General features: G+C 31.3%; 1 protein-coding gene across 1 annotated transcript in view; it reads right to left on the minus strand.

Moving 5' to 3' along the window:
• The window catches only part of LOC129802538 (uncharacterized), a 133,463-nt gene that overhangs the window by 8,903 nt on the left and 108,599 nt on the right, over nt 1–15,961 (minus strand). The window lies entirely within an intron of this gene.

Raw genomic sequence — 15,961 nt, forward strand, 5'->3', positions numbered from 1 at the left:
CTTGGAATTCTTTTAAGTTCCATGAATTTTAACAATTTGTCCTCCCAGCGTGACGACATAACAATTGTAATTGAGTATGTGAAGTCTAGGCTAGAGAGTTAGAAGATAGGTAGGAGGGACTTTCAGTGAAACGTTTTGCATTTCTAATTAAAATATAATACACATTTTGTTGATGCTCTTTTTATTGCGGTGCATTAAACCGAAATGACTCTGTCAGATGCTTGGAAATTACATCAATTTTGCCCATGAGACAGAAATTTTGCACACAACCCAAAGTGATTACCGCAAGAAACGTGACAGGTAGGAGAAAAAAAATGTGGAGGAAATTGTATTCGGAAGTGGGATAATCTTAAAATATTGCTTCTTAATTCACCTTATTTCTCATTTCATATTCAACAGGCGCGAGAATGGTGGGTCAAAAAGACAAGAAGAAGACCACAGAACAGCCCACAAATGAATCATATTTGTGATAATGTGAAGAAGAGCCTGAGAACCACCTTTCTAATGAGCTCAAAATAATTAAAAATCATCCCACTGTTCCGCCCAGATATGAGCCCAAATATGCCAAATGTTTCACCTTTGGGGAAACTAAGTCTCTGGGGGCTTTAGAGGTCATTATTGAACTTGTTAAAGTGTCCAAGATGACTTCTTGGTGATGAATTTACATGAGAAAAGAAAGCACCAGAGCTTGTTCTTCAAAGATAGAAATCAGAGGTTTGGCGAGATTTAGCAGTGGTTAAAATTAAGAGTAACAATGTCGGACTAGGTCAGTTTAAATAACTGGGGAAATTAGAAAAGACGACTGAAAAATTCTGTGAATTGGTACGGGTATCAAATTTGTTAAAATGTTTAAAGTATCTGATAGGATTGCTTAAAAACCATTAAAATAATAAATATTGTTTATAAGGTAAAGTGCCCTCGAGTCGACCGGTTCCTGGACTCGACCGGTGGGTCAATATTTGAATATTTGATGGTGAATTTCTATAAAATTTTCACTGATTCGTATTTATTTATGGTATAATTGACCTATTAATGTTAGATCATACGCCAAATATTAGTGCAAATATAAATAAATTGAATAAATAACTCTACCGGTCGAATTGAGGAACCGGTCGACTTGAGGGTACTTTATCTTAAATATTATTTACTAAAACATTGTTTTTTGGACGCGTATTTGATGTGGACCATTATTTTTGTTATAATAAGATAACCAGGAAATCAAGCCATAAGTTAGGTTCGAAGAAACACCTATTGGAACTTTAAGACATCGTATGATGATCTATTGGCATCTAAGTCACGAGTTTGAGCATTTCGCAAAACATGGAATGTATTGTCAGCAAAGATGTAGAACTATTTAGGAAATGTTTTTCTTTGGTAAAAATTTTGACGAATTTAGATAATGTAAAAAACGTTCTTATTGATCTGGATAGTTCTTCTGGAGGAAATTTCGTTTTAGCTTGCAAATAATATCACAAAAGTAAACTTCTTAGGTTAAAATGGCTTTAGAATTAAAGTCGTGACAAGAACCAAAACAAAGAAAAGTCGATAATGCAGAAGCACTTGAGAACAGTAAAGTGCTAAAAAACATGCTCATTTTTCATTGGAATAGCACCATAAATCCAACTATTTTTCCTTGATTATTGACTGATTTGCAACATTCAGCATTTCAAAGCAGTATCCGCCAAAATCCCGAAAGCCAAATTCCTGGGTAGAAATTCGGAATTTTGACCCATTCGGAATTTTCGTCGAGACCTATTTCAAGAAGCATATAGGGGTAGGTTTTTTAGCTTCGCACATACTCTGGCTTCAAACACTTCATGTTTTTCCATAGGGTAAATGTCCTAATTCAAAACTATTTCCAGACGCTTTAACTTTGACAGAAGATTGAGCACATAGGGGAAAGGCTCATAATTTTGTCCAGTTTCTTATTTTGGACACTTTGAGGATAACATTGGACACTAAAAATAAATTGATTAAAATGATGGATTTTTATTCCAATATTTGATGAATAATGAATTCTATCTAAATATTTGTTCTTTTTGGAAGATTTTGACACTAAATACGTTAAATTTTGAATATGATTTGAATTGAAATTGCTTTGTTGAAAATTCAGTGTGAGCAATTGCTTACGAGAAATATGACAGAACTTCGTGTTTACTTCAGTTCTTATTTAGCTGTGGTGAAGTACTAACAATGTTTCTCCGGTTTTTTGAGTGATATTATTGAATATTCATTGAATATTGTGTTGATTCACGTTAGTGGTGATTTGTACATTTGACCTGAAGTGAGATTTGCCTTGTGAATTAGATTTTTCGTGTGAAAAATGGGAAATTTTTTAAGACATTCACCAGTGAGGTGATGATTCTTATTTTGGACAGGTGTTTTTCTCACGAAATTTCGTGAAGTTTTAGCTTTTGTGATGACTAGGTTGGACAAATGCCTGGGGAAACAAAGGAGCATAATCTCTACGAAAGAGATGTAGCGAGAAATGTCCTGAAAGGCTCCCGGAAAGGTCAGGGAATGAGCGAATCCGCACGTACTTGGATTACCGAAGTCAACTCACTTTAATGAATGATATGGAAAGTTTCCGGGTTTCTTGTGACATTCTACGTTTCCCTTACATGAACAGGAAGAGGACTTGGTAAGATTGGTTCATGAAATGAAGAATAATGGGCATCCTGTTGAGGCGGATTAGCTGTCCAAATTTACAGCCAAGTTGGACAAATTAATAAACAAGTTGTCCAAAATAAGAGCCAAAGTCACCTCTACATATCAATTCATTTTTAAACGTATTAAAACTAATTTTAATAAAAATAAGTCGATAAATAGCTTGCTAAGTTTCTAAACAACCCTTCTGAAAAGAGAGTAACAAGAAATGTCAATTAGTATTGAAAATATCGTACTTCAAACTTGGAACTTCGATGCTTATAAGCAGACTGTCCAAAATTATGAGCCATTACCCTAAAGTTCATTTTTTTTTAAGAAAAAATACATAAATTTGCTCCTTAACTCTTCTAGAATGTTACTGTTTAGTGAAAATTCTTTAAATGGAATTTGAAAACTTCTTAAATATAAGAAAAATACACGAGTGCAAAATGCTTCTATTGGAAATAATTTGATCCAAATGGAGACAAGGGAAATTTTCTAATTGGAGACAAACAATGTAAGTGAAACCGCGATGAAAGGATTCCAAAACCTTGTTGATTTGCTCTTGAGTGTAGGATTTGTTCTTATTTCTAGTCATTTATCCTTTCCCATCTAATACAATAAGAAAATCTCTTAAAAAAATCATATTTCCGGTGTTTCCAATTGAAGCATTTGCAGACACTTCAGAAAAACCCTATTTGTTCACGAAATAGGTAATTATTTCTTTTGAAAACTTCACGTACTGTTAACAATAAAGATTAGCACTTGATTTCACATAATTTTGCCAGAAATATTAAATAAATGTAAAAAAAAACGAACAAAAAACAATCACCTTTTTTGTTTTTCATTAGAAAATATGGTTGATTGATGAAAAAATTCGATGGTGAAAAGATAGACTTTCAATTTTTCTGAAAAATTTATAAATTAAAATTTGTGAATATGAATGGATTTTCGCTTTATTTGGAGCAAAATTAACAAAATAATGAAACTGAGGTATAGAAAATATATAAAGAAAAATTTAACATTGTATTTATCATGGAAAAAAATGATGTTTCCATTTGGGGTAGCGAAAAGTTTCCATTTGAAACAGGTCTTGAATTAGCTTAATTTACCCTATAGTTAAATACTATTAACTATTTTCTATTAACTTGGATTAACAAAAAGGAATTTTAGCTTTGGGAAATGAGAGAAAAATTGAAACATCCAAAGGCTGCCGCATTCAATGGCAGGCCACTTTTCCCTATTTGGAAATTTTAATATTAGAAAAAGTTCTTTAAAAAAAATCACCTTAAAAAACATTCCTTTATAAAAATCACAATAAATCCATTTTTAATTCAAATTGAATGATTTTGAACTTAAAAAAAATGGGGCAGCTTTGAAAATGGTATTTTTCTCTTATTTTTAAATGGCTTTAAACGATTAAACCTTATCATAATGTGATCTATTTCAAGAAACACCATGTTGTCGAAAAAAAGTCATCCGAAAGGTATCCAGTGTGTTTTTTCATTGCACTTAAGTTCCATAGGATTTTTAGAGTTTGTAGGTATTCAGGTTTATCTAAAATCAGGTAGGATAAAATGAGGTAATTTGGAACCATTTACAATTTGGGACACTTGAGATTTTCTCACTGTTTCAGATGAGCAAAGAGAAAACAAAGACCGTGAAATAGAAGAACAATACGATTAAGAAGAACAGAAACAGCTTTTCTTCCTTTTAAATCTCTAAAACCTCTAAAACAGTGAGAAAATCTCATATTTCCTAAATTGTAAATGGTTCTAAATTACCTCATTATACCCTAAAAAATACGAAAAATAGTTTTGCAATATTTTTTATTGAAAAATCAAAAGTCCATTAAAGTTCAGTACAAAGTTTTCAGTAAAATGTTTGAATCCCTTCATCGAACTTTCGAGTTTATCGTAGGGCATCCCTTAAGCCGTCTTTTAAAGCACTTCGCGTGGAAAATCGGAAACAATACCCCAGATTTTGCATTATAGAAAATCATTCAAGAGAGATGCTAAAATTTATTCATAGTTTCTCCACAGCTCTGGGAATTATTGCAATTTTCCGACCCTTTTTTTAGTCCCCTCCCTATTGTGAGTTTTTTTTCTATATTGGGACTATAATAAAATCGGTAAAAAGTGTATCATGTGGAAAAACTGTGCAAAAATATAGCTTAAAGAAGGTGAGGCAAAAAAGTCTCGTCTAGTTTTTTTCTTGCAGAATTTAATGGCAACACGGAAGATAATAGAATAGTAAAAATCAAGAGTGAATATAGAGACATTTTTGCTGAAGATATCTCGTGAGAAAGACGTCTCGAGAGCTGGTTGTTTAGTTTTTTATCATCCAATCTTCCACCTTGCAGACTTTTTGCCAAGTTGAAGATTGACAATAAGGAAAATCATGCTGTGCCCATAAACTGCACTTTATTTGATGTTGAATATCGACAGAATGAGCAATTGAGATAGAGTGAGTGTAAAATAAAATGTTAAATTGCGCTCAAACGACCTTCACTGATTGATGGGTTAAATATTTCTAATATCTCTCGCTGTGGCGGCAAAAGTGGCCAGGTGAGAAGGTGCAAAAAGAGAGCTTTGATGGCAGAGAAAATAATCTTCAGGTGAGGAGAGTACCAGAAAAAAAGCAGCCTCATCACCTTCGTGGACACGGACAACTTTTGTGGACAAAAACATCGATTATGCGTGTCTGAAGACGAGGAAGTTGAAACGGTTTTTCTGAATATTCAAATTTTGCACTCTTGGAAGAACATTTGCTGTTTGAGTGAAAAAAAATTCGATATTCGACCGCAACAAAAATTTAATTGTCCAGTGAAAGTAAATTATATACACCTCAAACTCTCCTTTAATACCTTGGATGTTATGGGTGCTCGAATCTTGGGTTGGCAGGGAACATCAAACAGAAAAATTGCCATTGACGGAGGATGATGATCGACGTGTTTGTCTATTTTGTGTGCACAGAGATAATTTGGCGGACGGTGCAGAGAGAAAGACCGAAAACTTTCATTGAAATTAGTGCCAAAATGTCTTGAAGAAATTTCTTCATTTGTGTCCGTGTTGAAAATTAATGACAAGCATATTGGATGGAAAAAGAAGTTTAGGAGTCCAAGAGATTCAACGCCAAAAGCGCGCGCACAGTGCTATAAATCCCCCGGAGAAAGAGATTGAACAAGCCAGATGATAAAATCAGCGATATATCAAATTATGGGTGGAAAATGCTGATAAGAGAAAATGTACATTAGCAAATGATGCCAAGAATTGAGGCAATAAATCGTCAAAATTGCATTGCCAACAATTGAGATTGCACAGATTTCCATATCATGCCATTTTCCCCGGCATCGTGAACAACAAAATGCAGGAGAGACTCTCTCCGGCAATTTTACCGAACCACCGACAATTTTAACAATCACACAAAATACCACTGAATTAAATATGCTTCCTATCTGTTGTCTCCCAGTGTCATTAACCGGTGGAAATCTTTTCTTTTCCATCATCCACCAGCAGCACTAAAAACCAACCAACAATAAATTTTCCATTTTATTGTGAACCAAAGAAGAAAATTTGTCTATGGATTCTCACGTTGTAAATGTGCACACAACGTTCTCTGCACTAACATTTCAATATTGATGCTATCGCAGTGGGAAAATGTCTTTTTACTTTTCCATCCCAACAATTGGTCTTGCAATTAATTTTCCTTTTTGATACCATGCGGCAGAAATTCCCGAAATACCTCGTCATGATAGCTCATTAATTTTCCTTTTCAATTTCAATGGAAAAGTTAAAAAGAAAATGAATATTTTCACGTGAAAATTCATAATAAATCGTTGATCCCAATTAATGCTACGTTCAGAAGTTTGAACTCAGACGTTGATAGAAGTTAGCTCTTTTGATATAAATGTCATTCCTTATAATATACTAAGAAAATAACAATTATCGTATTTAAGAAACTCATAGGGGGAAACTGGGGCACCACCAAACACGGGGTAGCACCAAACACTGCGATTTTTTAATCAGATATTCGACTTGAAAGGACAAGATCTATAGGCATTTATAGGCACTATAGGGACGCTTGTCCACTGAAGAAATGGTCGATATAGTCCAAGTAGTTTAGAACTAAAAATTAGTGTTTGGTGGTGCCTCAGTTTCCCCTATCTTAAGTCTATTGTCTATTTAGTCCGAAATTTCAAGCTGGCCGAAATTTGGTACATTTATCCTGAATTTATATAATGTTTAATTACAAACAACGCGGTACAAGAGCAAAATTTGGAATTGACATCCATGAATATACTTTTGAATTTCGGTACCTTCTGAATAAATCTCTGAGGCCCTTCAGGAGAACGTTTTTAAGAAGTGGGTAGAATTATTTGATCAAACGCATGTCATCTCATTAATGGTGCATTGTAGGCTTTTGGTGTCCAGAAACGATTTGTGAAGAAGAATTCAAGGAAAATTTCCCTAAAACTAACACCATCTCTGAATTTTAAATCTTAAGGAAATTCTAATTAAATAATTTAGGGCAAAATATCTATATTTTAGGAAATTTTTAAAGAATAAATTTTATTTTAAGAATATAGTTTTTAATGCTAAATGTAGGGGAGACCGGGGAGGTTTGGGATAGGGGTAGTATGAGACGAGGCGATTTTTTCATTAATTATTGAAATAAATGGGATTTAACCACTACTCAATCGTAGGCATCAATAAGATGTATCTTGACTAAAAGAATGGATATGGATATCCTCATTTCTATTGCTTAAATTCAAATTGTCAATTGCTGATTGACAAAAAAAGACTTTATAGTACAAATAAGATTGATATTAATTTCCAAGTGTAAATAAAAGATGAAACATTTTTATTTCTATCAGAAATATTTTTAAATTTGGTATTTAAAATTAATTAACGTGTTCCAGTAATACAAATTATGTGAGAAAAAACGCGTCCCAAACATCACCTTTTGCGTCCCATACTGCCCCACATCGGGGAGGTTTGGGACAAAGCGTCAAGTTAAATGTTTTATCTTCTCCAAGAAAATTCAGTTGTTTTCCAAGTTCTATCGAGTACTTTTTATAAAGTCAATACCCATAAGTATCCTATAGACCGCATGAAATTGTAATACATTATCGTGATTTTGTGGAATACTGTCTCAAAGGCAAAACATGAAAAAGTGTCCCAAACCTCCTCGGTCTCCCCTACCCTTTTTGAAGGTGTCCGTCAAGAATACAAGTTGTCCTATAAAGTATTTTTCTTGTATTTGAAGGATATTCAAGGATTTATGAGGAAAATCAAAAACAAATACAGGGAAAATAAAATGGTGGTTTATTCTAAGGAAATCTTCCATGCATTTTTCTTCTCAAGTCGTTTCTGGACACCAATATCCTACAATGTGTCGTTATTGATATCAAATGAATTTAGGCAAATAGGAAAACTGCTTGTAATTTGGGACAGCTTGTAATTTTGGACACTTTGAAGGTAAAATTGGACAACACAAATAAATTGATTGAAATTATGGTTATTTTCATGCAGTATTTAATGAATAATGTATTCTATCTAGATATTTATTCTTTTTATAAGATATTAATAGTAAATACGTTTAATTTTGAATATTATTTGAATTAAAATTTCATTATTGAAACTTCTGTGATGTATCTTATTATTATTATGCCCAACGCACAATAACTTTTGATTAGTAAACATGTTTTTGAGATTACAATGAGAGTGAGTGAGATCTAAATCTAGTCATCTCGCTTATTCTCATGGGAAATTTTGAAAACATGTTTACAAACAAAAGTTATTGTGCGCTGGTCATTATTATTATTATTATTATTATTACTTTATTTAATCAGAAGAATAGGGTCATCTCTTTTACAATTGTGATAATAAAAAAAATCAGAAAAAAGAGAAACATAAAAAAAAGGAATGACAAGAATTCAGAATTAAGAGTGTTCAAGAAACAAATTAATTGCTTCTAGGATCCAGCCTGAAGATAGAAATTACGAATAGCAGCCGCAGAAATACTCGGAAGAGAATTACACAGAACGACGTCTTTTACAAAAAGCGACCGATAGAGGCAGTCATCTTGAACTTTAGGTACTATGAGCCCTCGAACGTGAAATACAATAGAACTTTTTGTTTAATTCACTATTACTATTTTTTTAATTATTATTACTATTAGTATTACTATTTTTCTTTGATATTTTCAAGTGTTATTATTACATATTCTTTCAAAATTGTGTTAATTCACGTTAATATCGATCTCTTTTTAGCCTGGAGTGATAATGTTCCTGTAAATTGCGTTTTTCGTGTGAATGAAAAATGTGAAAAATAGTCAATTTATTATAGATTCCCCAGTAGTGAGGTGATACTTGTTATTTCAGACAAGTGTTTTTTGTAGCAATTTTGGAAATTCTTAACTCTCGTAACTTAACAAATGATCGTCATCCCTACGAACGAGATGAAGTGCAAAAAGCCTTGACAGAGTCCTGGTACCTATAAAAGCAAGGGATTGCGTGAATTCGTGCATACTTGGAGTGCCGCAGTCAGCTCTCTAATGAATTTTAGTGAAAGGTTCCGGGCAGATTGAAATATCGTACGGTTCTTTCTTGCATAAACAGGAAGAGGACTTGGTAAAATAGGTTCTTGAAGTGGACAAAAATGGGCAATCTATTGAGGCAGATTAGCTGTCCAAAAATTGCAAGCAAAGTGTCCAAAATTACGAGCCAGATGTCCAAAATTACAAGCAAAGTGTTCAAAATTGCACTGTGTTATAGAAAAAAAAAGTTTTTAGGTAATACAATAACAACGAAAACCAGTTAATAAATACAGAAAATATTAATATAACTTTTAATGAAAAAATATGGTAAAGAAAAAATAAAAATTTGTATGATTTGATGGAACTATTTCAACGGAAGTGATTTTTAAATGTATCCCGCAATTAAAAGAGTGAATGAGAGAGTATGCTTGTGTGTTTTAAGGCCTCTACACATTAGGAGCAATTTTCTTCAAATATTGCATTTTTGACAAAATTTTGACGTTTCAAAATATTTTGTTCAAAAGTTCACTAAATATTTTTCCACAAAATTGAAAAATAATTATAACCAAACTAATCATTTCTTTAAACAACGAGAAATTTTTCTCACATTTTCCGTAATTATGTACTTGTTTTACAACTACTTAAAATTAAGACGAAGCATTGCATTAAGTACTTATTAAGTACTTAATAAGTACCTAATGGGTTTTTCATTTTTCTGTCGGGTATTTCTTTTTAAACTTTGTACTTCTTACAATTTTTCTGGCAGTAAATAGTAATGAAGAGTATGGCAAAGACATGCATTAACTCAATGTTTTGTCAGAAATTCTAAAGAGATAGGAACGATAACAACAAATTAAAAACTATCTTGATGATAAAAATAGTATTTTTGTTGACTTAAATAGATCAAACCTTTGACGAAAATTTCTTTTACTGCTCGACTTAAAGAAAAAGCAATATAATTTGAATATATTTATTTGTAAAAAATTATTTACCATATTATTATTGTTTGGTCTTGATTTTTGACTATCTTAATTAAATATGCTGCCAAAGTCACTGCCCTCAAACATCTAGACATAGACATTCGTGTTTGTCCAATTCCGTCGAAGTTTAAGGGTTATTTCAAATTCACTAACAAACTCCACTGAAATTGTCTCTGTTGACAGTTTAATTTCTTTTTCAAAATTATGCAATGGAAAGAAAGTTACACTGGCAAAATACCTTAAAGAAAAATGTAACATATTGTTATATAAATTTTCTTTTAGCTATTATTTCTGTCCCTTGATTTTCAATGTTTATGAGAAGTGTCTGTTATATTTTGCCAGACTTCCCATGGTGCATTAATTTATACAATGTTCAACATTTATAAATTGCCAATGAATTAATTTACACACGTATTTATACTCGCTCCTAAAATTGTGTCACAAAAATCATAGCAAAAATTTTGATCTCACGATCGAAATCATTTTCAAATTTCTTTGAGTATTTAGCAACTGCCAATTAAATACACAAGTGTCATATTGAGTAATTGTGAAATATTGCAAAAAAAGCTGTCTGGGAAATATTGATAAGTATATTTTTGGCGATGGAAGAGAACAATAGACACAAAAGAAATGATGAGGTCAGTAACTTGTGTTGCAAATTATGTGAAACTTTTGTGGTTGCCTGTTGAAATTGGTGACGTTTAGTGGCTTTTGTTGGCGAGAACCTCTTAAATTATGGTGTCTGTGGCGCTAAATGGTCCTCTCAATTTGTCCGACCAGGCATTTATGGGCACTGGGAACTACTGGCTGTGGTGTATTTTAATCATTCTTCCGCCTATTGTTAATTTATGCCAGCACTTTTGGTGTGTACAAGAAATTTAACACTAAGATTTCCTTATTGGGTGCCAAAACTCTCTTTAAATTTTCTTGAGATGCCTAAAAAAGCCAATTTTGCCTCATTTGAAATTTGTAACAGTCATCCAGTTCGCACGATTCTTTTAAGCAAAAATTCTTTCCCCCTTTGGCAGACATTTACACGCGCCATGGAAGAAGAGTATTTCATTCACGCAAGAGTACTCCTCTGGTCCATTGTTTGGGAATCTCAATGGTAAAAACAAGATGCTGCTGATGCGAAGAGTGCTCGAGGAAATAAAATCTCATTGATGCGTGCTTATGAAACACGGAAACTTTACAGTTCTTGATGGTGTCAACAAGCTAACAAACACCGTGATTTACATCTTTTTTTTCCAATTGCTAGATTCTAAAAACATAGATTTCTATCCATTTGCTATCACATGAAAATTGCCAGAGATCGCACAAGATCACCAAGTGATGAACTTGAGATGATCATCCGTGAGAGATTGAGATCTTACAAGGTGTAACAAACTGTTCACAGAGATGGATTCAATGTCTTCTACAAGATTTATGGGTTCGTTATGGAAATATTTTATTCTCAATGAATTGTAAAATTTTAATATACGCCGCGACTAGACTTAAAGTTTTAGCATGCAGCTGGATATGGAAATTATGCAATAATCTTCATACTTTTTAAGAGTGTTGTTTATGAATCTTTGAAAATCAGAAGTTGTATTTTTACCATTAATTGCTTATTCATTAATATTAGAACCAAGTCTGAGTGTTATCCTTCCATGTATTGACACTAAACTGTGATAGATCCAGGCGATGTGCCTTAGACGAACTTTGACTGCCAAGGTATTAGGTGTTGAGAAATTTTATAAATTGAAATTGAAAATTTAAATTGAAAATTGAAATTGAAAATTGAAATTGAAAATTGAAAATTGAAAATTGAAAATTGAAAATTGAAAATTGAAAATTGAAAATTGAAAATTGAAAATTGAAAATTGAAAATTGAAAATTGAAAATTGAAAATTGAAAATTGAAAATTGAAAATTGAAAATTGAAAATTGAAAATTGAAAATTGAAATTGAAAATTGAAAATTGAAATTGAAATTGAAATTGGAAAATTGAAAATTGAAATTGAAATTGAAATTGAAATTGAAAATTGAAAATTGAAAATTGAAATTGAAATTGAAAATTGAAATTGAAATTGAAAGAAAATTGAAAATTGATGGTGCTGGCACACCTTTTCAATTGAGTGAAATTCAATCGATTGAAATTTTACCTCTTACTCTTTTAAACTAAAATAACATATGTTTGTCTCTTTCTGTCAAATGAAAATTGAAATTTCAATTTCATTTTCAATTTCAATTTCAGTTTTCGTTTGATAGAAAGAGAGAACTATATCTAATTTCAAGTTTGAAAGACCAAGAGGTAAAATTTCAATCGATTGAATTTCACTCAATTGAAAAGGTGTGCCATCGTCTTGAAAATTGAAATTGAAAATTGAAAATTGAAAATTGAAATTGAAATTGAAATTGAAATTGAAATTGAAATTGAAATTGAAATTGAAAATTGAAAATTGAAAATTGAAAATTGAAATTGAAAATTGAAATGAAAATTGAAATTGAAAATTGAAATTGAAAATTGACATTGAAATTGAAAATTGAAATTGAAAATGTGTTCCAACTCCTTAACAAAGATCAAAAAATTTTATGAAAATTTTTTTAATGGAATTCTGGATAACACGAAATTGCTGATAAATAAATTTGGGAGTTCGGAAAAACGTAATTCAATTATAATTAAGTAAATATGTAAATTATAGACTTCTCTGAGTGAGAACTATTTAAATGGTTTTTTTTATCAGTTTAAACAGAGTTTTCACAACTTTAAATACTCATAAATCTTATGGAGCTGGCACACCTTTTCAATTGAGTGAATTTCAATCGATTGAAATTTTACCTCTTACTCTTTCAAACTGAAATCAGATATAGGTGTCTCTTTCTGTCAAATGAAATTTAAATTTGAAATTGGAATTTAAATTTCAATTTCAATTTTCATTTGACAGAAAGAGACACATATATTTTATTTTACATTGAAAGAGTAAGAGGTGAAATTTCAATCGATTGAAATTCACTCAATTGAAAAGGTGTGCCAGTACCATAAATTTTAAATTTCAAAATATAAGGTAATCTGCCCTAAAATCAGTCGATTCCTCGACTGGACCGGTGGTCAATTTTTGAATATTTTATGGTCAATTTCTGTGAAATTGTCATTGATTCTTATTATTTATGGAATAATTGACCTATTATTGTAAAGTCATACGCTAAATTATTATAGTAAATATAAATAAATTGTGTAAAAACTCTACCGGTCGACTTGAGGGCAATTTACCTTACACCCCTTATTCTTTTCCATAATATTAAGGAGAATTTTAAATGGAACCAAGATATTTTGAATCAAAATCCCGGTTTAGAGAAGTGAAAATTGCCTCTTGAGCTTTACTTTAGTTTATTTGTAGGGGAAAATGCGCTACTCTGGACTTCGGACAACTCAAGCTGCGAACGATATGGTTTTTAATTAATTTGGCCCATTATAATATTATATTGTTCATAGCTAGTCCAGTGTCTCAATTTTCCTGCAAAGAGCTAACTATGGGTAAAATTCATAGAAAAAATTGAGTTGACCGAAGGTATCGCGTTTTCCCCTACTTATCTTCCAGAGCATAAAAAAGCCTTTACAAAACCTAGAGAATATTTAAAAAAATCTTTTACGTTTAATATTTTTTCTCTAATTTTCATTATTAGCTCATATTTTTTGTTATTTATTCAAATTTTTGTTAATCTTTCTCTATCATTAGGGGAAGTGCTCATAATTTGGGACAGCTCCTAATTTTGAACTCTTTAAGGGGTTAATATGAGGTAAAGTGATACAATTTGGACATAGTGTTACAAGTTGGACAGGGATTGTTTCTTGATAAATACAGTACTATTTTTTTAAGCACAAGGAACCAAATTATAAAACTATAGAATTAAAAAGATTAAAAATATAAAAATAAAAATGACGTACCAAATTTATCATGAAAAAAAAGCCCTGTCCAACTTGTATCATTGTCCAACTTGTACCACTTTACCCTAAATTGATTAAAATTATGAAATTTTCTTCCAATATTTGATGAATATTGGTTCGGAAAGGCCAGGGAAAGCGTGAATCCGTGCGTACTTGGAGTACCAAAGTCAACTCACTTGAATGAACGATATGGAAAGTTTACGAACTCCTATAGTGATATTCTACGATTCCTTCTCATAAACAGGAAGATTTGGTAAGACAGGTTCTTGAAATGGAGAAGAATGGGCATCGTATTTAGGCGTATTGGCTGCCAAAATTACAAGCAAGGTGTCCAAAATTACAGTCAAACTAATCTCTACATATCAATTAATTTTTAAACGTATTAAAAATAATTTTAGTAAAAACAAGGACGATAAACAGCTTGTCAGTTAATTTTTATTTATCAAAGACAAATATGAAACACTATTGAACAGAAATTATAATTTCTTTTCATTATTAAAATCTGAAATAATTCTTTATGAATATTTTGGACGTTTTAAATTTTAAAACTTTATCTCAGAAAATTTGAAAAACAGTCATTTTTTAGTAAAAGTCAGAACAAGACACACGTGTTATAATAGATACTTATTAAAAATATTTCCTATTTTTTCTTTCAACATTATGTTTTATTGTTTTGATTATTTAACTTTAAAAAAATTAAAATAATTCTATATGAAGTATTTTATAGTTTATTTTATTTTTATGATAAGATTTAACCCCAAAAATCTAGACCGACATCTTTTAAATACTCTCAAATTTAGTACAAATATAAAATATTAAAAAACTATCATGATTATGGGGAGGTGGGGCTACTTTGAGCTGTGGGGCTCCATGGTTATACGATTTTTTGACGAAACTAGGTTTTAATATTATGTAATTTGGATACACAAAGTAATTGTGGATCCAAATAAAATAATTGTAAGGTCCAACTTCATTTAGAAATATGCGGAAAAGTTGTATAACAATCTAGCCCTACAGCTCAAAGTAGCCCCACTTCCCCTTATGGCAAGTTTACAGTATTATTTCATTAGTAACTTTATAATTTATGAGTTCGATTTATTTTATTTATTCTATTAGCATTTTTTGTTATGAATTAAATTAGTATTAAATGTACTAAGTATATACATAGTCTTGCGTTGAATAAGGTTGATAATTTTCAGATTTGTTCCTGTGAAAAAAAGTTCTTGATTGTTATAATTAAACTCAAATTTCTTGTTCCGTTTTACTAATTTCTTTTACAATTTACATTTTTGTTTTACTTTTGAATACAATTGCAGACATAATGTAATTAATCTCAATGCTTAAGTACTATGCTTGCACAATCTGATGTGATAACGATCAAAGGAATGAATTACCTTTCACCAATTGGTGTGAAGATTTTCCTATTCAAACATTACTAATTAATCCAATGATAAGATCACATATTAAACACTCTCCCTTCATTTTTAACATTAATTTAATCATCATTGTTTACATGGAAACTTGCTGTTCCACAATTCATCTCTTCTCAAAATGTTTCCTTGTAGAATTGAACAAATGATGATCACAGAAATCGGAAGATTGATTATATGATCCAATTTTTCACCATGAAAATTACCAAGCAATTGCCATCATACACATTAACCCATATCCAAGGCAATTTTCACAGCAAATCTCTCAATCTTTCCTCAATTTGTTCATCAAACACCTCTCAAGCAGTTCTCAAATCCCATGATTCTCTTAGATAATTTCAATATCAAAATTAATGGGTGAGATGTTAATAAAAAAATAAATAAAACGAGGTGATTTGTTTGGAAAATGTACCAAGAAATTTGTTGTACAGCATCGAA

This window comes from Phlebotomus papatasi, chromosome 2, assembly GCF_024763615.1.
Source record: "Phlebotomus papatasi isolate M1 chromosome 2, Ppap_2.1, whole genome shotgun sequence".
Lineage (NCBI taxonomy): Eukaryota > Metazoa > Arthropoda > Insecta > Diptera > Psychodidae > Phlebotomus > Phlebotomus papatasi.